The sequence below is a fragment of the Phodopus roborovskii genome, unplaced genomic scaffold (assembly GCF_943737965.1).
Source record: "Phodopus roborovskii unplaced genomic scaffold, PHOROB, whole genome shotgun sequence".
In the NCBI taxonomy this organism is placed as follows: domain Eukaryota; kingdom Metazoa; phylum Chordata; class Mammalia; order Rodentia; family Cricetidae; genus Phodopus; species Phodopus roborovskii.
Genome location: NW_026126418.1, coordinates 69672223 through 69698694, shown reverse-complemented (window position 1 = coordinate 69698694; position 26472 = coordinate 69672223). Strand labels below are relative to the sequence as shown.

Genomic DNA, 26472 nt, shown 5'->3' with positions numbered 1-26472 from the left:
ATATAGGCACTTGCTGCCAAGCCTGACAACCTGAGTTTGATCCCTAGAGACCCACATGGTTGATATAAGAAAGCCAACTTCTTCCAATTGTCCTCTGACCTCCACACATGAACAGTGGTGTGCCTGCCCACACACATACACACAAAACAAATAAAAATAAAATACATTTTTTGAATGTATGGGTCATTAACCCCATGTTTAGGGATTATCTGATTAGAAGATTGTAAACTCCACGAGGACAGGGGCCATGTGTTTGAGATACCCAGAACTATCCTGATACCTAGTACACAAAAGCTGAACATTCAGTCTGTTCCCTTACATACCACTGAAGTCTCTGACTGCCAATCCTGGCTCCACACTACAGACATCTACTTACATAGGGTAGAGGACAAGTTCTGGGTCAAAGTCAAACAACAGGACTGAACACCTCTCCAATACAGTCTCTGCCCTAGTGACAGCACCACGTGGCATACACTCGGAGCCATGCCAACTGTTTCAGCAGCCACTGCAAATCTGTGGGCAGTGCTGCTGGCCACTGGCCCCACAAAAGGTCTGGCTAGACCTTGCAAACAAGAAATGCTACCTAGCTGCTTCCACTCCACTAAGTAACAGCTGAGCTGCTGCAGGAGCCTCTCATCTTCAGAATCCTAAAACCACCTGTTAATCAGTGAGTGAGTCACACTGACTTCCTCTTATAAAGTAATCCCACTTGGATCTTCTACCTGTAAAGAAGTGCTTAAGGTGAGGATAAAATTAGGATACACTAAGGTGAGATCCTGTGGCCTGCCCAGCCAAGGCCACTTTTCTAGACAGAACACCACCACAGGAATCCAAGTCAGGTTTGTCTCAACATTAAGACTTCATTACTTTATCCTTATGCTTAACAATAAAGAAATGGACTGGCATCAGTTTTCTGTGGTACACTAAAGCCTATCTACCAGTATTCTATTTTTAAGTATTCACTTACTCATTTATATTTTAAATCTTGCTCAGGGAAGGGGATCTACTGGGCATAATATTCATGTCAGTAAAGGGAGAGTTGAAGCATGAACCTTTATGGAAGTGAGGGTGGAAACATTCATCAGAAAGTAAAAGCAGCATCAGCTCCTCCTTCTTCAAAAGACAAGAGGAAAAAAGAAAAATGCCCCCAGATCTAGAGTTTTCCTTCCTTGATAACCAAAAGTCATGCTCCTGTAACTTTTTTTTCCTTTTTAAAAAATTAATTTACATCCTGACTGCAGCCTCCCCTCCCTGCTTTCCTTCCACTCCCACCATTCCTCTTAACCCACCCCTTCCCCTGTGATTTTATTTCTATAAGCATTCTTCTGGGTAAAAAAAAAAAAAAAGGTAGCTTGAGGAGGACAAGGGCTTTGTGTGTCACCATGGTGTAAACAGAAAGAACAGTGGTGGTTGGTTTTCACAATTTATCTTAATAATTTCAGTCTTTAGATATTGCCAGATCGTTTATGTACCTGGAATTACACATGAACTCCAGAGCAACAGCTGTCATTAGCAGGACCTGCATACATCTTTTCATTACCTCTGTCAGGACAGGGACTCAGATAAGATAGATAACTGCATGTCAAGTCACCTCAGAGAGCTTTGTACACACTGGCCTATAATATACAAGTGCAACTCCCAGTATCAGTGAGGGGGAGTGTCTCTTAACTATAATCTGTCTTCTCTGGTCAAGGTTTTATCTATAAAAACCTAAAGGCAATTCAGATAGACACATGCACAAACAGACTGCTGTGTCATCACTTAATAGTTGAGACAGAGCAGAAATATTACATTGCTATAAGTATTTGGTCCTAGCTCAGAACCCACAAGTGACTTAAGAGAAATGGCCCATCAACTGAACCAAATGTTCTCAGCACTAATGCACCCCAACAGATTAGACATTTGATTTAACTCTCTCTATCTGGGCACAAAAAGAAGAAAGGGTAAAAGAGCCCATGGTTTAGGTGTGATTTAATCTTATCAGCTGTAGAATCTCTCAAGGTCAAAGAAGCCAGGACAAGAGAGCTCCAATATGCCAAACTGTCCACTTATAATTTCTGTTCGTAAGAGTCCTCAATGGACAATGCATAGGTTACTAAGCTCACTCAACTCTGACGGTGGCAAGTCTTCTAGGTACAGGCTCACAGGACCACAGCTAGGTTCCACAAGGCATTTTTCCCCCTCAGATAATGGTTCTATTTTGACTATTAGCATGAACAAAAAATTATGTACCAAGAAAATGCACCCTGGTTGGGCATGGTGATGCACACCTGTGATCTGGCACTTGGGGGCAGAGACAGTCTGCAGTGAAGCCTGGGCCAGTATATGCAGCAGAGCAAAACTGTACCAAAAAATAATAAAATATATATTTTATATATTTTATATTTCAAAAGTCCCTATATAGAGCTTCCCTAAACAGGATCATTCCAGGGCAGCTGAGTATGGAAGCTCATTCACGTAATCAATCCTACCACTAGGGAAGCTAAAGCAGGATTATGAAAATTTTAAGGCCAGCCTAGACACAAAATGAGTCCAGATCAGTGAAAGCTAGACAATGAGACAGAATAAGAACCTGTCGCCAACAACAAAAACAAACAAACAAACAAAAAGAAATAGTCCAGGGGAAAAGCACAGGGCTTGACAGCACAGGGCAGTGCTTCTCCAAGTATAGTCCCCACATCACCACAGTACCCAAAAACTTACTAGAAATGCATGTTCTTAAAAATGGAGGGAGATGTCAGGTGGTGGTGGTGCACTTGGGAGGCAAAGGCAGGTGAATCTCTCTGAGTCCAAGGCCAGCCTGGTATACAGAGTGAGTTCCAGGACAGGCTTCAAAGCTACAAAGAAACCCTGTCTCCAAAAAAAAAAAAAAAAAAAGACAAAGAAAATTAAAATAAATCTGGGGGTGTGGGCAACTCAGGGAGAATAAAGTGATGAAGACAGACAGTAAGGGAAAAAGTCTGTATACCAAGTCCAACAAGCCTAAATTCTCCATAAATTTTTGTTTGGTTGGTTGGCTTCTTTCTTTTTTGTTTTTGTTTTGTTTTGAGACACAGTTTCTCTGTGTAGCCCTGGCTGTCTGTAGACCAGGCTGGTCTTGAACTCAAAGAGATTCTCCATCTTCTGCCTCCCCAGTCTTGGGACTAAAGATGTACACCACCACACTGCCCAGCTATTTGGGTTTTTTGGTTTGTTTTTGAGTCAAGGTCTCACTTTGTGGCCCTGGCTGGTCTGGAACTTTCTATGTAGACCAGGCTGGCCCAGAGCTCATAGAGATACACCTGCCTATCTCCTGAGTGCTGGGATTAAAGGTGACCACCATGACCAGAATTTTTTTTTTTTTATAGTAAGGTTGAATTCCTAGTGAAGCATAGAGAGAATCTTCCAACACAGAAGTTTAAGGAGAGGGAGAGGGGGAGGGGGGGAAGGAGGAAGAAGAGAGGTGAGGTGAGGAGAGAAAAGAAAGAAAGGGGTTTCTAGCATAAAACAGCATGTATGTCCACATTCAAAAGGTAGTCCTCAGGGCTGCAGCTACAACTTACATAATGTGATGGTGTGAATGAGAATGGCCCCCACAGGCACATTTATTTGAATACTTGGTCCCGAGCTGGCAGAACTATTTGGGAAGGATAATCTTTGAGGTTTCAAAAGCCTACACCATTTCCAGGTAGCTCTTCTTCTCATGTCCTCTCTCAGTCATATTCTCTCCCTCTCTCTCTCTCCTCCTTTTTCTTCCTCCCCACACATCCTGCCACATGTTTATGGATTAGATGTAAGTGCTCAGCTACTGCCCCAGCACCATGCTTACCTGCCTGCCTGCTGCCATACTTGCCACGATGATATTCAAGTATGCTACCCTCTGGAACTGTGAGCACCAAATTACATGCTTTCTTGTATGTTATTAGGGCTCAATGCCCAGCCAGTCTAGCTTAACTGGCAGATTCCAGACTAGTGAGAGACCCTGTCTCAAAGGAGGCAGATGGTGCTCCGATGATGACACCAGAGACTGTCTGTCCACCGACCTCCACATGTACATACACATGTGGCTAGTAATGTAGCACAATTGATAAAGTGTTTGCCTAGCATGTACCAAGTCCCTGCATTCAACTCCCAATAATGCAATAAAATTAAGAAAAAAAAAAAAAATGTTGGCCTTTCCGACCTACCAGCTTACAAGAAAAAAAAAAAAAAAGAATGTTTTTAATAAAGCCCAAGTATGTAGATTTTGCTGGGATTTTTTTTTTTTCTTTTTTAAAATATGTTCAGGTGTTTTGCCTGAAAAATGTCTGTGTACCACATGTGTGCCTGGTACCTGCAGAGGACAGAGGCTGTATCAGATTCCCCCTGGAGTTACAGATGATTGTCAACCCTCATATTGGTTCCAGAAATTGAACCCAGGTCCTTTAACCACTTAGTCATTCTCTAGCCTCCAAATGTGTTTTTAAGAGCAGTAAGCTATCTAAAATGGTTGGTTGGGCTTTAAGCAAGATTCATAAAATCTCTAACATTGTTTCCAAAATCTCATTATCTTTTTGCATTTTGGGGTTACGGAGTATCATCTGTAGAAAAAGAAACATTGGCCCACTGATTTTTACAGACCTTAAAAGAACAGTTTTGCCCTAGTGCCCCCCTCCAAAAAAGTTTTAAAAAACACCACCCAACCAGACACAACAGTATATACCAATAATCCCAGAAATGGGGGAGAGGAGTCAGGGGAGTGGATTAGTAACTCAAGGAAAGCCTTGTCCACACTGGCCTACATTTCATTTTGTCAGGGGACAAAATATAAATACATAAAAATAAAAAATAAAGACCCTACTGACCCTTGGATTAGTTTAGATTATCAGACTGGGCAGTTTATCTCAATACAACATTAAATACTTGGTTTCTGAAGCCAATCAAACACATCATCATCCAACTCAACAAGTCTCAGAATTCTTTCCTGTCCTCAAGGGTATAAGAATAGTAAAGGGGAATCAGACATGAAAATACTGAGCTGTGCTTCCACATTGACATAAACTTTTATAACAATGTTACCACTAAACAAAATAATACTGGTGTTTGGCAGCCCAGTCTACCTCAGGTATTTGAAACACTGATAAATTTCTGTAACTTAAAACTGATACACTTTCAGTTTGCTACTATTCTCAGCGAGGGACACAATGTAGCACAAGTTTAACTACCACAAGCACAAGAGTTTCCTTACCTGCACCACCACCCAGCCCTGCTCTATCTGCCTATCACCAGCATTAGACAAGATCAAAAGCATCATGACCCCATGGCCCTATTTACTTACATCTTGATCTGTAAGTTGCAAGTCACTAACTATCATGCCTTGTTTGGGGATAATGCTGTGCATTTAAGGCACTTTATTCATTAGATGTCAATCTGAACTCATTCAGCTATAAAATGTATTCTGTTACTTGTGCTATTTCCTTGTATAACCCCCCCCCCACACACACACAAAGAGGAACTATAAGAAATTAAAACTGACAGGGTCCTAAGGTCACATATCTTTTATATGTAGGTAAATATGTGTCTTTTTATTCTTTCTCATTAAAATTGACATTAAATTACTAATGTTTAGCAACTACAGAAAAAATAATCTCAAATTACCTTACAGGAAATCTCAGGGTAATTTAAATGAGTATATACACACACACACACAAAGACACAGCATGCACACTATTATATAGTTATCAACTGATGTTTTAAAACACACACAAGAGCAAAACAATAACAAAAAACCCTCAACTACCTAATATACTTTTTTTTTTTCTTGCTTGTAGTTACTTATATGACCATATATGTCTTTATGGGTCGGGCAGTGGTGGTCCACTCCTTTAATCCAAGCACTCAGGAGGCAAAAGCAGGCAGATCTATGTGAATTCTAGGCCAACCTGGTCTACAGAGTGAGTTCCAGGACAGTTTCCAAGGATACAGAGAAACCCTGTCTCAAACAAAACAAAACTTGTTTTTTAAAAAGGCTTGTCTTTAAAAGGGAGATTTATAAAAGAAAATTCAGGAAATCACTGTTTAAAGGATAAACAAGCTCACCCTCCTAGCTGGCCCAAGAGTCACTACTTTTCTTTGTCATTATAAAACTATGAACATAGTCTAGACCAATTAACATTGGTTAGAATATTTACTAAAGCACAGGAAGAGTTTCAGGCACAGAAATCTGACATTTAGGATCTCTAGTCAGTTCTGGAAGAAGTTAATGTTAGCTCAGCATGGCACTGAAATTCAAAAACATATCTGATACTTCAAAAACTTTGAAAAAAGACAGAACTTACAGGTCAAGCTACCTGTGTACAAAACTCAAAATTCATCCACAACTTCACATAGGCTATAAGGTAGTTTAAGAAAGGCCTCTGCAATAAATAATAAATTGAAAGAAGCAAATAGCCAAAATGATACTTTCAGCCCATGATCACCTACTTCTGCAGCACACAGAAGCAGATTTCTTCCCAAACAAACAAACATGGACAGGGTATTTATCCTCAAGGACAGAATACAAAAGTGTACCTACTATGGTGCCAGGTATTTGGGTGCACAGAGGTTCAGAACTAGTTTGGGATCCCTTGCGATTCTGTTTCCCCATAAACATTACATTATTTGGGTTTGTGTTAGATCTGCCCTGATCATACTGCTGAGTTTTACCTCACAAGGAAACCAAGTCTACACAGAAAGCATCACACCACAGCAGCAGGAGGACCAGACAACTCTGCACTTAACCTAGCTAGGCACAAGACTGCACACACTTCCACTTAATGAAAACATTGGAGAAAGCTGGTAGCCTGCTTCCTTCTAACTAGGAATTTAGGGACATACCAAGTGTTCATGACACCAAGAAATGTATGAAACAAAGAAAGCTTACATCATCTGCCCTTCTCATCCCATGATGTAACGGTGTTTTTGGAGAAGATATTAACTTTAGTAAGAAGGTATTTTCTGTTTACATCCTCTATAAATATCCCTTACATTTACACCAGGTGGTTAGAGAAGTCTACGGAGCCTCGTTTGCCCGATTTATGACTGTTATAGGGACATTTCCTTACAAAACCCTAAATCGGTTTTCCTATTTGCATATCCCAGTATTATTCAGGAATGCTCAACTTAAGAATCACAGGTGCATTGCTCAGTAAATCAAAAGCTCCCAGAAGATTGGGCTATGATGCTTCCTGAAATTTACCGCTGCACTTTCCCAGCCTGTTTGAATGCAGATGACTCCAACTTGATCATAAAGTTATAAATCAAAATATCTTGGAAGAGTATTAGTCTATTTTAGTACTTTCACAGCTTACTCTATGTAAAATGAAGTGTTAATTCTATACTTTTTTAAAGCAAAGGTTTCAGCATTTTTTTTTTTTTTTGCAGTGAATGTCATCAGTTTATAGAAAAGTATGAAAATACTGTGTAATCTAATTTGGACTAATAAATTCAAGCTGCTTTAGAAACAAAAGTATAGGACATACAATCCAAAATGCACCCTTGTTTAAAATCACACACACACACACACACACACACACACACACACACACACACACACACACCTTGGCCAAATGATTAGCTAAATCAAATAACAGGCAAATAGAACTAGTCGGAGCTCAGTTTCAGTGCTGTCTCAGATTAGGCGGGGTGTGACCTTGGACAAATTACCCCAATCTTTCCAGGCCTCAGTTTCTCCATCTAGGAAGACTGCAGATTGCTTCTCCTTTGTCCAGCTGCAAAGAGAGGATGGCTGCAAAGCACTTCCAACAGTGCCCAGGCACACAGGCAGCCCTTATCCCTTAAAATGTTAGCTGGCTGGTTACCGACGACCGCATTCCCCCCCCCACCAGCCCCCAGGTCATTCCCATCCCAAATCCAAAACGCACAAAGCCAAACTCTTTTAGCCCACAACACAAAGAAAGTGCTTGAATTTCCACAAAGGTGTCTGGGACTGCAGGCTGCGGGCTCTCCAGTTCCTCAAATGAATGAATGAGCATCCAGAAGAGGCTGGGCAAGTCTCTAACGAGCAACTCTGCCGACTTGAAGGTAACTGTCTTCCCAGCATCAATTAAACACCCACAAGTACACCCGGAGCCAGGCACTCCGGCCGTGCATACTCTCACCGAGATAGAGAGAGCGGGCGCTGGGCGGCCTCGGGAGCCCACGGGCAGCCTTCATTCATTCTCCACCTCTGCCCCAGCGGCTGCTGTGGAGTCTCGGGCCACGGCCCCACCCCCAGGTCTCCCTGCTCGGCCCGGGGTCTCTGACCTGCGCCGCGCACGCCCGCGGGAGCTTGTCACTGCAACAAGCGAAGGAGGCGGGTTCGCGGGCCCACCACAGGCCCGAAGCTGCAGCCGTCTGTCCCTTCGGACGGCCCAGGACCGCCTCAGCTTCCCGGGGCCCCGCCAGCCCTAACCGAGCCCCGCCGGAGCCAGCGCGCGATGAGGGCGAGGGAGACGCTCCCTGAACCCCTTTCCCCGGACCCCCGACTCGGCCAATGCTCCCCGCAGCGCCCCGCAGCCTGAGGTCACGCTGCCAGAGCTGCCCCGAAAAGCCCACAAGGAAAAGAGGGGGAAACATCCCCGTACTCACCCACCGTCTCCTCCCCCTCAGCTGTTTACCTCACAGTCCCTCCAGCCTACAGGGCGCCGCCATCTTGGACGCGCAGCACCTCCCCCTGGCGTGAAGCGTCTTCAAACGACGGAGACCTCCGCTGCGAAAAAGAGTCCCTATCCGGGTCCCTCTTACGACCCGAGCTTAATGACAGATGACCAAAGTCATCTGCATCTCCAGATGGGACAGGCTATCTCACTTACGACGATACAAACTGGTTTAGAAAAGTAAAACTGAAGTAGATTTTTAATGTGGGGGCGGGGACGCGGAAGGATCGCGAAGATTTGGACACACAGAGAGATCTTGTGACTCTGAAGGAGGCCGAAAGAAGGGCCGGTGCGGAGGGCGGAGCCACACGAGAGACCGAGGGGTGGGGCGGGGAGGGGCGGCCACGTGACGGTGACAGGCGGCGCGGGCTCGGGAGCAGGCAAAGGCACAAACAAGCGGGCCTGGCTAGGCACAGTGGGAACGCTGGCCCGTCTGAGACAGGTTCCTCTATCTTTGGCACACCTACCACCTTTGGGGTCTCTCAGTGTGCGTTCCTATTTCCCAAGGAGCCGCTGGGGTCAGCGTGGATGATGGATGGTCTGTCAATCACAGCAAAAAGAACCGGCAAGCCTTCTTTTTCCTTTGCAGAAATGAGTCTGTGGCGTGGCTTCACACCTAATGACGTGTAGAGGTCAGCCTAGTCAGAGGAGACAGTCGTAAAGTCGGAATACCTTGGTTTACTTGCACACCGTGACATGTTGTCTTTTCAAGCCTCAGTTTCTTCCTCTGAAATGGCGAATTAAGGAAGCAAAGAGCTATAACAGCTTGTGAAGTACTTAACACTGGCTCTCGTTCCTAATGAATGCTTATTGGCAGAATAGGGTAGGAAGCCTAGCTGCAGTGAAAAGCTGCCTAGAGGAACATCAGAATGTATTTAAATTCTTATTTGCTTTTGTTTACGTTGTTTTTTATCATAATTGCTTTTGTTATTTCTTTATTGTTTTTTGGCTTTGAGACAGGGTTTCTCTGTGTAGCCCTGGCTGCCCTGGAACTCGCTCTGTAGAACAGGCTGGCCTCCATCTCAGAGATTTGCCTGCCACCACCCTGTATTGCTGTTGTTTGTTCATTTGTTTTAGTTTTGGTTTTAAACTTACATAATAATGAGCACTAGTGAAAGATGATGGCAGTTAAGATTATTTGCTGCTCTTGTAGAGGACCAGAGTTAGACTCCCAGAACACATATGGCGGCCCACAACCTCCTGTAACTCCAGTTCCAGAAGTCTAATGCCCTGTTCTGGCTTCCTTGGGAACCAAGAATGCACACCTGAACAAATTACATGGAGGCATTCATTCATATACCTAAGATGATGATGATAAGAAAAGGAGGAAGAGATGAAAGGCATCCAAATCAAAATAAAAATGAAACTCAAAATTAAATATGAGGAATGTTCAGAAAAAAAAATACCACAAGACTCAGTAGCACTATAGTTTTCTTTACTCTGAGACAGAATGACATGCAGCCCAGGCTAGTTTTGAACTAGAGATACTCTTGATTCATCCCTTGATGCAGCCCTGGGCTGCAGAAGCACATCATTGTCCTAGTTTGATTTCTTTGCTGTGATGAAGACCATCACCAAAAGCATCTTACAGAAGAAAGAGTTGATTTCATATTACAGCTGACAGTCTGTCATGAAGAAAAGTCATGGCAGGAACTCCCAACAGAGCCCTGAAGGAGCAATGTGTACTGGCTTGCTCCTATGGCTCCCTCAGCTTGGTATTTTATACACTCCAAGACTACCTGCTCAGGCAAGACACCACCCACAGTAAGCTAAGTCCTCCAACATCAATTACAGGCCAGTCTGCTTCTCAGTTGAGATTACCTCTTCCCAGATAACCCCAGCTTATGTCAAGTTGATATAAACACTAGCCAGCACAATGGTTTGCTCTCAGGTTGGATTTTACATAAAAGGTGGTTTTTTTGTGAGTTAGAAGTAGAAGAGGTGGCTGCAAAGAGAATAACATTCCAGACACAGGGAGCAAGAAGAATATGACCCTTGCAGCAAGAAAATGGTTGATGAGTTGTGGGAATAAGTTTGGGGATTTATTAGGTCCCAGTGCGAAATATGCTGGAAGAAAAGAATGGGTATATGAGTGGAGGCTGTCAGGATGTTGAAGCCCTAACTGGGATTTTGTAGGGCTAATGTTAGATGCCTGGTAGGGGTCCTCTATGAGGATTAGAAAAATGCTCTTTCTAGGCCCACTGGCGGCATGAGCAGAGTCCAGACTATATTTTGCCTTTCACACTCAACCTCCATCTCTCCTGGAGTTATTTGAGCAGTAAACAGCCTTTATAACATGATGTCTTGGGTCATTGGGCTTCTTAGAAAGGTGGGAATAATGCTGAGCATGTCACTAGTTTGCTATTGTCATAGAGGCAGATGGAAGAAGTTCTAGATTCCAGGCAGAGTTTGGATGCAGGTTTCCACTGTATTACTAAACCGGGGAAACCTTAGTTTTCTCACTCACACAACAAAGGATGATGCCTAAAGGAGTGGGGATGGATCCAGTATGACATTAAAATATAAAAAGTGCAGAGCCTCATTCTATTTTTGTCAAGTTTATTCATTCCGTGCTCACTGTGGGCAGAGCATCCATTAGTCCTCTGATCTGGTCTACCAAATGCTAAATTCTTCAGCTGCCCAAGCACAGGTCCCTGGGGAAGGTTCGGGGAAAGAGGGAGGGGAGAATTTGCAATTGTCTCAATTTCACTGGTCCATAAGCCATTTCACAAGAGTAGATTCTTGCCTCACACCAGTGTGATCATTCAAATATGTGCAGAGATTTCTGAGACCACCAGTGGCTGGAAGACTTACAGTGTCTAAGGAATGGGGTGGAGGAACCAGAAGGCCCCCCTCCCTGCCCTGCTTGCTGACCTCATGGGGCTGGAATGTTCTCTTAGGAAGAGGGGAGCAGTGAGGCACTGAACTCAAGGATGCTGACTCTCAAGAGAGGCCATAGCCACATTGTTGCTGTTTATACAGTGTCTGGAAAAAGAATGGTAATTGTTACCAGGATATGCACCACAGGGACTGCTGAGTGGAGGCCAAGAAGACAGGCAGAGATTGACAGCCTGGCCAGGAGCTATTTTATCAATCCAGGCTTTTGTAGATTGATTTTTATTACTTAAAAGCAGTTCATCAGACCATCTCTTTCCACACAGCACCTTAGAGCCTCTCTGTGGCAGGGGCTTCCTAACTGTGCCCTGTGTGGGCAGATGGTGCTGATTTGGTGGCTACAGCAGGCATCTGTCACTTTGGTCTAGGAGTATCTCTCCTCTCTTCTGAGGAGATGAATTGCCCTTGCTCCACTCTTGTGCTGGTGGCCCTGGCCATTACAGTGCATCTAGACCACCAAACACTGATAAGGCTTCACCAATAAAAGATTCCCATCATCTAGCTAAACTGATTGGCCCATGGTTGAACATATGACTGTATGAAACTATCCTGCCAGTACAACTGCCTTCTTCATATAACCAGCTGTGCCTGCTGTAAAAGACCATCCCATGTAGGCAAATAGACTTGGCATTCTTTCATAGGAGTGAGCAGAGAGGGCCACTGAAGCCTCACCTGAGTATCTAGCTACTCCTTACAGCCAGCTGTATGCTATTTACTCTAATTGCACATGGCTTGGGATCTCAGATAAGGGTAGAAAATATAATCTGGGAAGAAAGCAAGAAAAGGGCTCAATCTACACAGGCATGGAGGAGCTATTTTCCATGGTAGGTGCACATCTTCCATCATGGCTAATTTAGGGTTACCAACACTTCTGCATGTAACCTCTCACCTATGCCCTTGTAGGCCTAGTAAACTCATTGGTTCTCTATAGTGAACTTTTGCTAGAGCCTAACTTTGTTTTGTTGTTGAGACTTTGAAAGGAGGGTTTAGGAAGCATTGCCTAGTCTTCCTCTCCTACCCCAAAGAGAAAATCCTTGTCAAGTAGTCTAATCAATAAAACTGCTTCCCTGGGTGTTTAAATACAGGGATGCCAAAGGATATTTTTCTCTTTTTTCTGAGTTGACTAAACCAAGATGAGGAGGCTGTGGCCTCTCCCTTTCTCTCTACTGTATAGCAAACTATCCAAGAATTCTGGCCTAGAAAAGAGTCAACATGGGGCCTAGGAGATCATTTTTGCCATGTAAGCATGAGGTTTTGCATCCAACCCCAAGAACCCACATGAAAAGCCAGGCCTAGTGGCACACCCTTGTGATCTCATCCCATGAGAGGCAGGAGAGGATTGGGTAGAAAGGCCCCCATTGCACTGGTCTCTGTACGGTTGGAGCCAGCCACAGCTCCATAACATTCTAGATAGCAGAGAGGAAGCCACCAAGGGTCTTAATGGAGAAGACAGCAGCCCTGGCCAGAAGAGTACAGATTTAGTTCTGAATAACAAGAGACCTGAAGCCCTACAGAGGAAGGACAGCTGTAAGACATGGGCCATTAACTGTGAGGCCTGGATGTGCCTCCTGCTTCAGTGTGGATAATACAAATGTGGTTTTTGAACCCGTTACCTTTACTAACAAGTAGTTCAGGCCTCCTCTGACCAAGAACCTTGTCTTTACCTGGATCACATCTCTGAGACTCAGACTCCAAACTGATGACTAGGAGGAGGTCTTCTCAGGACCTCCACATTAGTACAAGGGCTACTCTGAGCTTACCCCCTATGCCCATGTTCACTTTTAGTTTTTCAGTCTGGCTCTGTACTCATGGGGAATGTGGTATGGGTACATCTCCCACCAAATGTATCTGTTCTTTGGTCCCAATCAGTGGAACAACCCCCTTTAAACATCTCATTTCAAGGTCAAAAACCTGAGGCAGAGCTGGTTAAGCGTGTGGGCTGCCCCTGCAAAGAAAGGTTACCAGCACCTATGTTGGGCAAATCACAACTTCCTGTGACTGCAGGGGATCAAACACCCTCTTTTGGCAATCTTGGGCACTTATACTCAAATGTGCATGTGCACACACACAAATAAAAATAAATCTTTTTTGAGAAGCCTGTTTTGAGATAGTGTACTTTACCCCTGTGTTAGTTACTTTTCTATTGCTATGGGAGAACACCATGCCAAGGGGAGGAAAGAGTTTATTTAATCTACACCTCTTAGGTCACACTCTATCTGTGGTGGTGTGAAAGAAAATGGCATCCAAAGGGAGCATCACTATTAGGTGTTATGGCCTTGTTGGAAGAAGAGCATCACTTCGGAAGTGGGTTTTGAAGTCTTCTATGCTCAAGCTATACCCAGTGTGACAGTTCACTTCCTGTTGCCTGCAGATCAAGATGTAGAACTCTCAGCTCCTCCAACACCCTACCTGCATGCCACCAGGTCCCACCATAATGATAATGGACTAACCTCTGGAACTATAAGCCACCCCAATTAAATGTTTTACTTTGTAATAGTAGTCATGGTCTCAAGTCAGGTGGTGGTGGCACAGGCCTTTGACCCAAGCACTATGGAGGCAGAGGCAGGTGGATCTCTGTGAGTTTGAGGCCAGCTTGATCTACAGAGAGAGTTACAGGACATCCAGGGCTACACAGAGAAGTTCTACCTCAAAACAACAACAAAGACTTGCTGTGATCATGTTGTCTCTTCACAGCAATAGAAATCCTAATTAAGACACTTATTGAGGGAATTCTGGGCAGGAATATGGAGGAATGCTGCTTACTGGCTTTCTCTCTTATATATCTCAGAGCCACCTGCATGGGATTGGCACCACTCACAGTGGTTGGGTTCTCCCATATCAATCATTAATCAAGGAAATACCCCACCAGCTTGCCCACAGCCCAGTCTCATAGAGACATTATCCCATGAAGTTCCCTTCTCTCAGCTGGTTCTAACTTGTGTCAAGGTAGTTTTTAAAACTAGCAAACAGAACCCCATAACTATGCACAATTATTGCTTTCTAATTAAAAGAAAAGGCAAGATAAAATTTAAAAGCCAATGACATGGGGACCAACTATATGATGAAAAGAATCCCTTCAGACAAAGGCTAAGATGGAGATACAGAGAAAATCATTGGGCCAAGAGCTGCTTTTGACACATGTCATAGTGATCATATAGCCCCAAGGTCCTTCCCTTTCTTTGCTGTTATGCCTCTGCAGTGAAAATCCCTTGGTATAAGATTGCACTCCTCAGCCAAGAATCTTGGAGGCTCTTTTAGCTTTTCTGATGAGATTGTGGGTAAACTTGCAGTTCTTCCAGGGGACCCAGGTTTGGTTCTCAGCACCCATGCTAAGCAGTTGCCAACAGCCTATTACTCTATCACTAGAGAACTGTCAACCTCTGCTGGCCTCAGCAGGCACCCATATACACAAGGTTTATACTTGGATACACACATGCACATATACATAAATGAAATAAATCTTTAAAACTATATACCCGGCCCCTGGTAATTTATGCTTTTATAATATATGTTATTTCTAAATAGATTATAAGCCCAATAATAACACTTATTATTTTCACCTTAAAGAAATCAATTACTTGGGCTGGAGAGATGGTTCAGTGGTTAAGAACACTAGTTGGTCCTGAGTTCAATTCCCAGCAACCACATGGTGGCTCACAACCATCTGTAATGAGATCTGGTGCCCTCTTCTGGCCTGAAGGGATACATGCAGACAGAACACTGAGTACATAATAAATAAATAAATCTTAAAAAAAAAAAAAAAAAAAAAAAACCTCAATTACTTGCCAAATGTAGTGGTGCACACACTTAATCCCAGTATTCAGGAGACAGAGACAGGTGGATCTCTTAAGTTCAACACCAGCCTGGTCTACAGAGAAAGTCCCAGGACATGCAGGACTATATAGAGGAAATCCTGTCTCAAAAAATTAAATAAATAAATTAAATTTAAAAAATCAAACAATAACTTTGGGGGCTACAGAGATGGCTTCATGGTTAAGACCCAAGTTTGGTTCCCAGCACCACATGACAGACAGCTCACACCTACCTGTAACTCCCGCTCCAGGGGATCCAACAGATCCAACACCCTCTTCCTGAACCTAGAGTATCTGAACACACGTGCATATTCCCCAACACAGATACACACACACACACACACACAATTAAAATAAATAATTTTACTTTTATCACTTATTTATTTTTGGTTTTAGAGACAGGATTTCTCTATGTAGCTCTGACTCTTCTGGAACTCACTCTGTAGACCAAGTTGTCCTAGAACTCAGCTGCCTCTGCCTCCTGAAGACTGGGACTAAAGGCATTTGCCACCACACCCAGATGAAATAATTTATTTTAAAGAATAAACTACATTTTGTTTTGTTTTGAGACAGGGTCATCATGTATCCCTGGAACACCTGGAACTCAATATATAGACCAAACTGGCCTACACAGAGTTATGCCTGCTTCTTCCTTACAAGAGCTGAGATGAAAGGTGTGTGCCACCACATTCAACTTAGAATCAATTACTTTTTTTTAAATGTGAGTAGACACTTTGCCTACATGTATATCTGTGCACAATATGCATCCTTGGTGCCCATGGAGGCCAGAAGAGGATATAGAACCTCCTGGAATGGGAGTTACAGACAGTTGTGGGCTATCACATAGGTGCTGGGAATTGAACTCAGATCCTCTGCAAGAGCAGCCAGTGCTCTTACTGAGCAGCTTCAAACCTGTGTGTGTGTGTGTGTGTGTGTGTGTGTGTGTGTGAGAGAGAGAGAGAGAGAGAGAGAGAGAGAGAGAGAGAGAGATTCTTTCTCCATAACCTTGGCTGTTCTGAAACTCACTCATACACCAGGCTGACCTCAAATTCTCAGAGATCACCTGCCTCAGCCTTCACAGTACTAGAATTAAAGATGTGTGCTACCATGCCTTGCTTCTCAAATCTACTTTTTAAGGAAGAAATATAAAAATATATTGAGAAAAAGGTTTGTATTTGTTCAGAAATTCATTCCTCACTCCTAGCATCCTCCATTACTTAATGAAGATCTAAATTTCCATCTGCACCATTTCCCTTCTCTCCGCCACTAAGCTGAATCCCCCAACCCCTCATTAAAATTCTCAGCATAATTGTTTGTTGACTGATTCTAAGGCATCCTAGGTGAGAGGAGATCATTGGTCCACATCGTTATGGAGTCTGGCAAGTCCAAACTCTGCAGGGTGTGTTTGCAGGTTGGCAAACAGAAAAAAAAAAATGTTGCAGGTCAAGTCCAAAGGCCAACAATAGCAAAAATTACCCCATCTTGATGGAGGTTTCGGTTCTTTTCAGCCTTGCCCCAGTTTTCCATGGCTCACTCACTTTGTGGTGGGAAATATTCTTTGCTCAGAGTCCACTGCTGTAAATGCCAATGTTATTCAAAGTGCTCTCACAGAAACATCCAGAATAATGTTGGATCACACTTGATCTCTCAGACAGAGAAGAGAATCTCATGAATCTTATAAACCAGAGTTAGAGACAGGGAAGTCCAAGGGCAATTATAATACCACCCAGCAGGTGTTGCAGTAGAGTTAAGCAAAGAGTTCTATAACAGCACACACACCCAACACCTTTCTTGCTCATGACAACACTTCAAACATGGAGAATAGCAGTTAGTTGAGAAAAGAACAGTCTAGGAAGAGTAAGAACAAGTGTGGGGAAAGACAGGGACAAGATGTCAGAATAGCTGGCAAAATGCTGGCCAGGAGGTGACACAGATGACATGAACCCACGCTGTTCTGAGGTTTTGCATGTGTACGTGTAGGCTTCAGAGGAGCCCTGACCAGTAGGTATAACTTTATAAGAAGCTGAGTCACAGAGCCTTGTCTCCGTCATCATAGTGGGCCTCCATAGGGACCACTGGAGATGTGAGCAGGCCTGGTCCTGAGGAGCCCAGCATGTGAAGGCAATTGACATTGATGTCTGCTGGAGTGTGAAAAGGAGTCAGGACCATTTCAGACCTGATGAGTGAGTTTCAAGTTCAGTGAGAGACCCCGTTGAGGACAAGTGAAACTAACATGGAGATGGAAAGAGGAAGATATTTGAAGTCAACCTCTGGCCTCCACATGGGCAAGGATGGGCTAGTGCACCCCCCCCCACACACACACACATACAGAGCTACTGTAAAAGAAAACCTTTTGGGGGAAAAAAAAAACAAACAGAAAGAGCAAGCTAGACAGTGGTGGTACATGCCTTTAATTCAGCACTCAGAAGGCAGGGGCAGGTGGATCTCTGTGAGTTCAAGACCAGCCTGGTTTGGGCTACAAAGTGAGTTCCAGGACAGCCAGGGCTGCTACATGGAGAAACCCTGTCTCAAAAGACAAAAAAGAAAGAAAAGAAAACCTTTGTCAAACCTTGACAGTGAGCATGAAGGCTGGCTAGGGTAGCTTTAGGAAATGTCATTCTTTTGTATACTTATGTAATGAAAAAATATTGCTATTTTGGGGACAAATATACTCAAACGTGGGTGGAGTGTCATGGTGTCTGTATTTTCAAACTGTTCTAATGGAACTAAACATGTTACATAAACTTCTATGTGCATCTACAGAGAAAAGGCACAGCACTCTGGCCTAACGTAGATGGTGGATATGAGGTGAGATACCACTTCTTTGCTTTTCTGCTTGAATTTTATTATATAATAAAAATTTGAGAAGGTGTTTAAAGATCAAAATATAGCCTGGTCAGAACTGTACTCACACTTCTGAGGAACTTGGACTAACTTCAGGTTGAGAGGAAGCTCGCTCCTTGCAAAACAGAGATGCAAATTGAGTGCAAATCCCCGGCTTCCATGTTGACTCCACCCCTGCCCTTTCCTAGTTGTAATCTGGATGGAAGTGGAGCCAGGGGGAGATAGGGACAGAGAGGACTTTTTAAATGAGTTTGTATTTTTAGTGACCTGGAAAGGGTGCTCACTGTCCAGAGATCTTAGTCCCTTCTTTGAGACTTCATTTCTTCCACCTACAGTGAAAGTTCCCTCCATCTTCCAACTAGTTAGATGTGGGGAAATCCACTCACAGCCATAGCAAATCCCTGTCTGAAACTCTACCCAGGCACTGAGAGCATCACTGCAGGTATTCAAGAGGGCTTGATGGATGCACGAGGAGACTTACCTTCTTAGGGCTGGCTAAATACACACACACACACACACACACACACACACACACACACACACACACACACACACACACACACACACACACACTTCCTCAGAAAAGCACAGATAACCATGTGTCACACACTTACTAATCTGTGCTGTCCATCATAATGGCATATTAACAGTGAGTGGTTCTATGCACTAGTGAGTGAGGCAGACTACTCCTTATTAGTCCAGTGTGGCCTTGACCATGGTGCCAGCATGCCCAGGGCTTGGATCCCCATTATAGAATAGTTTTGAGCATATTCTCGGCAATCCCAAAATGTCCCCTAAGACCAAAGAAAAGAGTTCCACCAAACCCTCTACACTTTGGCCACTGTCTAAGACATTCACTTTCTCTTCTACTTCCCACAGCTTCAGGGTAGAATTTCTAGGAGTCTCTCAGGCCAATGCAAAGGCGGAAGTCACTGGAAGTTTATAGAGCAGTAACCAAATACCAGGTGTTTCATTAATGATCAACCGCCAGGTAAATTCACACAGGCTACCTGATGGGACAAGGCTGACACAGCCTGCCCTGTCTTCCTCTCCACCCTCAGCTACCCAGGGTGCTCTTGACCATCAAATTAAAGAGAAAAAGGGTGGAGTAAGTGTGTAGTCAGCTGCAGGTTAAGTTGTCTATAAACTATGGTTTAACCTTCTGATGACAACCATGCAAGCATCCGCCAGTCTCATTTTACAGATGTAAAGTGTGAGGACTGTCCACCACGTGCTGCTGGTGTGGGTCAATTCCAGCTGTGGTGTATCACTCACATACCTGACTGGATGTTACCAGCCATGCCAGTTACCAGAGGGAATTTATGGTTTGCAAATTGAGACATCAAGATTGGAGGCAATACAACAAAGCCCTTCAGAATGGAGTTGGGGTGGAGGTGTGGGCCTGTCTCTCTGTCCTGGCTGTTTCTTAGGAGCCAAGAGTATTACTTTTCTCAGTGCTGTGACAAAACACCCGACAAAGTCTGCTTGAGGTATGAAGGGCTGATTTCTGCTGCAAGTCTGAGGCCACTGTTCATGGTGTCAGGGAAGGCATAGCTGCAGGTTCGTGAGGCAGCTGGCCACATTGCATCTGCAATCAGGAAGAAGAACGATAAACACTGGTGCTTGGCTCATTTTCTCATTTTTACCCAGTCCAGGACCCTGGCCTGTGGAATGGCACACCCCTCCCCCATATTCAAGGTAGGTCTTCCCCACTCAGTTAACCAGGCTAGACACCCCCCTTACAAATATGTCCAGAGGCTGTCTCCTAGCTAATTCTAGGTTCTATCATGTTGACAAAATTAACCTTCATATAAGGAAACCCAGCTCAGCCACTCTTCCTTCCCACCATATCCAGTAGACCAGGGATTCACCTTAGGGCCTCTCGCAGAATGGTGCCTCGTGTGGGCTTGTAGGAAGACTTTTGGAAAGCTGTTTCTCCACCTTGGGAAGATTCTTCTAGCCACAAGGTTTCCCAAACGAATGTCAGAAATGATGAGGTTGAGTTGAAACCATTATTCTCACTTATGATGGGTAAAAGAGATGGAGAGAGGCAGAGCAGTGGGTTGGATAGGGGAAGAGGGGTGAAAAAAGGAGACAGGCAGATAGAGGCAGAGTAAGAGAAAGGGAGAAAACAAAGAAATTAGATTGAAAATATTAATAAAGAGGTGAATTTTAAATCTGTATGATTTGTATATTATTCTTGTGATTCAAACAGCACCTCTAGTTTTGGTCAATGAAAAGGAGGAGAGAGTGCCACTGTGTGGCCATATGGTGAATTACTTCTCTAGGAGTTTGAGTGCCCATAGTATGCAAGAGAGACTCCAGTACCTTGGGGTCTGCCAATCCTGGCAAGAAGCCTAGGCTTGGAAGAAGCTACAGTCTCTCCCAAGGCTGAATTCAGTTCTTCCTCTTCTCTGCCCGCTGCCAGATAATCTTACACTTCAAGAAACGCATGTAAATGGGTGTTTCCTGGCATCAAAATACCTAAAGAAGATGAGCACCCCCCCCCCCAGATCAGCCAGCTCTCCAGAAGCCTCACAGAGGGCAAGTTCATCCTTGGGTTCCTCCTCTCCTGTGTATATGTGTGGAGGTCAGGGGATCATGCTGCTTGTTTCCCTCTGTGGTTCTCTATGTTTGAGACAGGGTCTGTCCTTGGACCTGAGTGCACTGAGTGGCCAATCTGCCTGGCTAACATGACCCTGGGATCTTACTGCTTGTCTAATACTGTGGCCACAAGCACATGCCACCATGCCTGTTTTTTACATGGGTGCTGGGAATCTGAACTCAGCAAGCATTTTACCCATGAGCCATCTCCCCAACCTGTCCATATAGTACCCCTTCTTAAACTGTGAGCAAAGTAATTGGTGCCAGACATGGGGCCTTTGCTGTGACTAGCCAATCATGTGATTTTTTTAAAGCCTTCTGAACTGGTTTGTGGAGGGTTATGGAATAATTTGGAGCTTTAGGTGACAGACCCCTGAGAACACTTGAGCAGAGCTTACTGGACCATTCTGGTGAGCGTCTGGAAGACCAGCACACCAAGAGAAAGGCAGAGAATGGAGGCCTGGCTGATGAGGTTTCAGAGGTGAACAAGGATTGTGCTGGGAGCCGCACTGTAGGCCATTTATGTTACATTCTGGCAAAGAACCTGGGTGTATTCTGCTTGTGTCTTGAAAGTTTGATTGACCTTGAATTCAAAACCAATGGACTAAGTTGTTTGGGTGGAGAAAAATGTCAGGTAGCATAGTATTCAGGGTATGGCATCATGACTGTTCACTGCTGTCAGTTATCACTGCAGTGAAAGAGAACAAAGAAGCTTGCAGTTTGGTAGGGAAAGGAGCAAGGGTGAGTTTAAATATGCCAGCCAAGGCAGAGATAAAGGAAGCAGCTGTTAAAGAGGTTAGTACCACTAAAGAGAAGACTTGGATCCAGTGAGATAGCTCGGCAGTGTAAGTTCCTGTCACCAAGCTTGACAACTTGAGTTCAGTTCCCAAGGGCCACATGGTGGAAGGAGAGAACCAACCCCCACAAGTCATCTTATGACCTCTCCATGTGTGCCATGGCTGGTGCATACCCACACAATAAACAAAAACAAATAAAATAGAGACATGGAGAAAGAGAAGGAGAGGGAGAGAGAGAAAAAGGAAAGCCTTTTCTAACTTTTTGTAGGTTCTGGGTATTGGACTCAGGTCACTAGAATTGTATGCTAAGTGCTTTTGTCCACTGAGCCATCTCACATGCCCAGCCTTGTGTATGTCTGTGCACACACACACACTAACACACCAACACCACAACTCCAACTTGTGAAAAAACAAATTCATTTGAAAAGAGATCTCCTGAACTGAGTCTGTCACCAAAAGGATTTTCATACTGAAAAACAGCTGCCCAAGGAAGTGCTTTCTGTGGTTCACTTACCAAGGTGCACCAAGGCCACAATAGCTTTGGTAGCAGAGGAGCAGACCATATCTCAAGCTGGCAGTAGGACGTGGCAATGTCTTTCACATGGTTCTAATTTTGCAGATGTGTAAAATGCAAGAGTAATGGGATCACAGAGGTGGCATCCAGGTCCTAGCAAACCATGGAGGCCGAGTGGAAAGCATTCCCGTCTGTCTGCTTCTTGGTTGGGACCACAACAGTGACAGGCTGCTTCCTGCCCCTTCCCCACCAGGAGCTGGAAAAATAAAAACAAAACCCAACTTTCTTTAAGTTGCCGTTTCCAGTATTTTGCTACAACAATGAGAAAAATGACTAACCCATCCAGACAGTAAAAGCAAATGAGAATACCAACAATATCACTTCAGCGCCTGTGTCCAATCAGACCTGAAGCAGAACATTTTCAGTGAAATGAAATGTGATTGTCAAATTAGCCAACCCCAGCAGTTAAGAATACATGTTTCCAGGTGTGGGAGAACCGCCCTGACTGCTTGGACACAGAAGAGTTGGCTCAGCTCCTTGCCTGAGGCAGGGCAATCCCAGGACTCTGATTGACCAAATCAGCTACTACCCAGACTCACATCCAGGGCTTTGAGTTTGCCCACTCCAGCATCGACCCCTTCTGTGACCTGTCAGAGTACATGAAGGGACTGGTCCTGCATGGTCATGGCAGCAGAATCCCCAAGACTCTGGGCAACGCCAGGATATCCAGGAGCAGTTTCAGTGAGAGTCCAGTGTTGATGATGTACCAGAAGCCAGAGGCCTTGAACCAGACCAACAACTCATCGCAATAAACATTTGCAAGTAAAGTGGTGTGGACAAAAGGGTATGCTGGATGACAGATCACAGGTCCCAGTGCCATTAAGACAAATGAAGAGAGGCAGGAAAGAGGGAGGAGCAAAGTGGGTTTTTGTTTGTTTTTAATCAATATTTTTAAAATTTTCTTTTGGGGGGGACTATGGAGGGTGAGGGGCAGATATGGAGGGACAGGAAAATGATTGGGATTGTGATGCATGATTCCCTAAGAATCAATTATAAATTTATATTAAAAATTGTCTTAAGCCAGGAGGTGGTGGCACATACCTTTAATCCCAGCACTTGATAGACAGAGGCAGGCAGATCTCTGTGAGTTTGAGACCAGTCTGGTCTACAAAGCAAGTACCAGGATAGGCTCCAAAGCTACACAGAGAAACCCCATTTTGAAAAACAAATAAATATTTACAACATAAAAAAAGAACACTTGTTGCTCTTGCAGAAGATCCAAGTTCAATTCCAAGCACCTAGGTGGTAGCTCAAAACCACTTATAATTCTAGTTTTCAGGGACCTAATGCTTTTTTCCGATTTTCACTGATACCAGGCACACACAGGGTGATGAAGGGCGATGAAGGGAACACTCACACACTGAAAGGCAAAGGGCCACTTCGGTGGCTCTTCTACCCTTGGAGGCTCAGGGTGCTGTGATGCAGGATGACAGTCAGGTCTCAGCCCTCACCCCCAAACCACACATGTGACCCCTCCTCTTCCTTATAAGGGATTTCATCTGCATTCAGAAGCCATGCCCTAAGACTCTGAAACTGTTGTGGGAAATAAATCCCCACTACAGGGTGAGCATACATACCTGCAGGCAAAACACACATACATGTGTTAAATAAATAGAAAAAAAATGAATAGTTTGTGTCGAGTTTCTGCAATTGTTGCCTGAAAGTGGGTAATTATCTGAAAGAGTTGTGATATTGTGGAAGACACTGACTGCTAAGTTCTGAGCAAATGTTTGGGGTGATCAAAGGTGGCTTTTACACCAGGGAGGCCCTCCTGGGCTGTGTTTCCTCTCTCCTCTCCAGGCTTCCCTTTCTTCAGTCTATCATGGTACCACTTGAATTTGGATGTGGTCAGTTCCCTGAGGTCCTGGCTTCTAGCTCTTTGTCTGTCTGGCCTGTTCTCATTTCAGTCACTCTTCTCAGCCCAGCACCCATTTAGAGGCCACTTCATGGGGGCTGGAGAAATGACTCAGGGGTTAAGAGCACTGGCTGCTCTTCCAGGGGACTCAGGTGTGATTCATAGCATCCAGGATGGTCCCAACTTTCTGTAACTCCCAGTCCAAGGGGATCTGATGCCCTCTTCTGGCCCCTGCCAGTACTACATGCACATATACACAGCCTTACATGTAGACAAAAGCTCATACTCATAAAGTAATAAATAGAGGTCACTTCCTTCACTAAACCCCCCAAATCTGGGCCACATCCCAAAGCTCTATGCTCACATTCTGTTCTTCTCACCTTCAGATTGCTCTGCCCTACCTTGTAGGCCAGGAAAGCTTTTGTGTGGCTCCTGTCTACACCTGCTGTGGTCTGAACACATCCTTCCAAGATTCATGTTGGAACATGAGACCTACTGTGCTGGCAGTGAGAGATGATCTTTTAGGAGGTGACTGGGCCAGGAGGCCTCAGCCTTCCTCATGAATGAACCAGTGCCCTTATATAGGGGCTATGATGGACTGAAGAGATGGCTCAGTGGCTAAGAGCACTCGCTGCTTTTTCAGAGGGCACGGGTTTGGCTCCCAGAACCCACTTCAGGCCTATAACTCCCTCTTCTGGTCTCCGTGGGTGCAGCAGTCACATATGTATACTCAAACACAGCCACATTCATGTACATAAATAAAAAACAAAAATAAAGTATTTAAAAAGGACTTCTGAGGCAAAAAACCATTCTGCCCTGTATGGTCACAGCCTTAGGACACTTTTACCCCTACCACCACGTGAGAGGACACAGGAGGCACTGACTAACAGACCTTGACCAAACACAGAGATGGGAAGAGGAAGTAGAGAAGTACCTTGTTCAAGAAAGGACTTCTGGAGTAACTGTAGAATAAATGAATGGATGATCATAGGTGGCTGTGTGGGCCTGCCATGCCAGGTGGGGACTGATGGCCTGGCCACTACTCTCCCAGAGAGCGGGTCTCAGTTCTAGAGGAGCCTGAAAGAGACCTGGGTCTGGGGTCCTTCAGTAGAATCTTCCCTAGAGTGTGGCTCCAGGGCCACCATAGAGCTGGCTGTGGTACACAGCAGCTTGAGGGTAGAGATCATCCAAACAGCAGCAGTGCATCCACAAAGAAAAAGCTCTGGTTAGGTTATCCAGAGAAAGGGGATGTAGTGTGTGTGTGTGTGTGGTGTGTGTGTGTGAGAGAGAGTAGTGTGTGTGTGCATGTGTGTGTGAGTGTGGTATGTGTGTGTATGGTGTGATGTGTGGTGTAGTGTGTGTGTAGAGTGGTGTGAGTGGTGTGTGTGGTGTGTGGTATGGGTGTATGTGTATATGGTATGTGTGTGTGTTGTGTATGTATGATGTGAGTGTGTGGTGTATCTTGTGGTGTGGTGTGGTTGTATTTATATACGCGGGTGTGTGTGTGTGTGGTGTATGTATTTGTATATGGTGTGAGTGTATGGTGTGTGTATGGTATGAGTGTATGTGTGTGGTGTGTATGGGTATGGTGTGAGTGGTGTGTTGTGTGTATGGTGTGATTCTGTGGTGTGTGTGTGTGTGTGTGTGTGTGTGTGTAACCATTAAAGATGTCAACAAAGACGTAATTGAATGAGCCGTGCTCAGCAGGAAAGATAGTCCAGTGTAAATATATGTGACAATAAGAGAGGGCTGGTCCATGTCAGAGAATGTCCTAATTATGATCTTTTAAGTTTTTTGCATAGTGACATAGTCCCACTGATTACTGGTGGGCAACATGTGCTATCTAAAGAATATTCAAGATGCTGTTCTAAATCTCTTTTCATGAAGAGACATCAAGAGGCTGGATGTGGCTGTCTCCTGTCTGTGCCAGTAGCTGGGACCTGTGACCCAGTGTCATGTGCTTCCCTGGGGAGTCTGTTGTGGCCTCTGGTGTGGCTGCATGGTCGGGCCTCTCAGTAGAAAGGTCTCAATTGGAACATCCCTTTCTCTACACTTTGAACCTTGAACTTGCAGTTTCAATCGGGGCTTTCTGTCACCACGCTTGTTTTCTTTCTGAGGGAAATGTAATCTCTCCAGTCCAGACTGCAAGAGCATGCAAATCAGCTAACAGTGCTGTTTTTGTGGAGTTCTCTGTGTATGCAAAACCTCCAGGAATAAATCAGTCATCCCCAAATGGGAGGAGGCCACAGAACAGAGCAGGAAAGAGAAAGTGGGGATTGCGGAATGGAACTATGTTCAAATGGGGTGAAAGGTCCCAGGCTGACTTGGATACCTAGAGGCCCCCATTGGCCTCTATGTCTCTTTTGCTGCCACAAGATGGCAGCACATGCTAGCCCTGGTACTTGACATTCAATCTGTTCTTAGACTTGACCAGGTA

At 44.5% G+C, this 26472-nt stretch overlaps 1 protein-coding gene across 8 annotated transcripts in view; it reads right to left on the bottom strand.

The window, feature by feature from the left end:
* The window catches only part of Tsc1 (TSC complex subunit 1), a 48391-nt gene extending 39659 nt beyond the window's left edge, over positions 1-8732 (bottom strand). For 3 of the 8 annotated variants that reach the window (XM_051184989.1, XM_051184990.1, XM_051184991.1), the window contains exon 1: positions 8587-8685. The gene's annotated coding sequence lies outside the window, so the exon portion shown is untranslated. Of the gene's footprint in view, positions 1-8117; positions 8205-8262; positions 8474-8586 lie in introns of those variants that run through there. The other 5 variants (XM_051184984.1, XM_051184983.1, XM_051184985.1 and 2 more) reach the window with 5 other exon arrangements.
* Between the last annotated feature and the right edge of the window lie 17740 nt (positions 8733-26472).